Here is a 1297-nt window from a genome sequence, read left to right as displayed (position 1 = left end):
AACTTAAATTTAAATAATAAGAAAATTAAAATATAATTTAAAAAGGAAAATCATTGAGTTGGTGTGCTTACCTAACTACTCACATTAATACAGAATGAATGAAACTGATTTAGTAGATTTTGTAGCATATTTAATAACGAGACTGTCTCCATTTTTTTTTTATTTTTCTTACGGGTATTAGTCTCCATTTGATGTAAAAGTTCAAGTTGTAACTGTAACAATTTAATTATTAGTTATTTAGTTACATGGAAAATCTTCAATGTAATGTTGAGTACTTATTAACAACTGGATTAGGAAATGATTTGTTAATTGTGCAAAGAAAACTTAATAAGAAAAACTTGTGACTCATACCATAAGAAAATATCATAAAATAATGGAAGTTTCTTTATATATAGTTGGAGAAATGAAGAGTAACGCAGAAAAGTTAAAATATTAAAAAAAAATATTTGATAATAAAAAAAATTAGCCAAAAACTACTCAAACTTTTTTATTTTTCGCTTTATTAGTTTTGATTGAGTCTTTTATTTTGCTTCTCTCATGCGCATGGTTATATTTGATTTTCATAATTATATTTAATGTGGGAAATGTTCATAAACTTTTAATGTGGTGATTTATTTATAGAATATATTATAATTATAATAAAAACATATCCCATGATTCTTACAATTTAACTTATAATAATAGAATATAACATAATTATAATGACGTCCTGCAAATATAAGTTCTAGCAACCAAGAAGAAAAAAACATACCCCGTTAAATTGAAAGAAAAAATTATCATCTATCTCAATTTTTGTAGTGTTTAATTTTTATCCATGATATACTAATTTTTTTTTATAAGCATTGCTTTTATTTTTTTATTTATTGGTTGTTTTTTTAATCTTTGTCCTTTTATTTTTTATTTACGGTTCCTTTCAAATATCAGTTATTATATTATTTTCTTTACATTTCATTTTCTATTTTTTATTGTATAACGATCCATAAGTAAAAATATGAGTTGCATAGTAAAATTTATGAAAATATCTTTCATTTAATATCTATAATTTCATACTTATAACATCTATAATTTTATATTTATAAAAATTATATTTATTGATTTTAATTTGATCAGTTAATAATTACATTAATTATTTCATAATTTTCTTCTTCATTTCTATTTTTTATTTTATAATATATAATCTGTATGTAAAAATATGAGTTATATAATAGAAGTTGCTAAAATATGTCTAATTTAATATCTATAATTTTATATGTATAATATCTATAATTTTAAACATATAACATTCATAATGAATGAA

This window comes from Arachis duranensis, chromosome 6, assembly GCF_000817695.3.
Source record: "Arachis duranensis cultivar V14167 chromosome 6, aradu.V14167.gnm2.J7QH, whole genome shotgun sequence".
Lineage (NCBI taxonomy): Eukaryota > Viridiplantae > Streptophyta > Magnoliopsida > Fabales > Fabaceae > Arachis > Arachis duranensis.
This window is presented reverse-complemented; position numbering follows the sequence as displayed.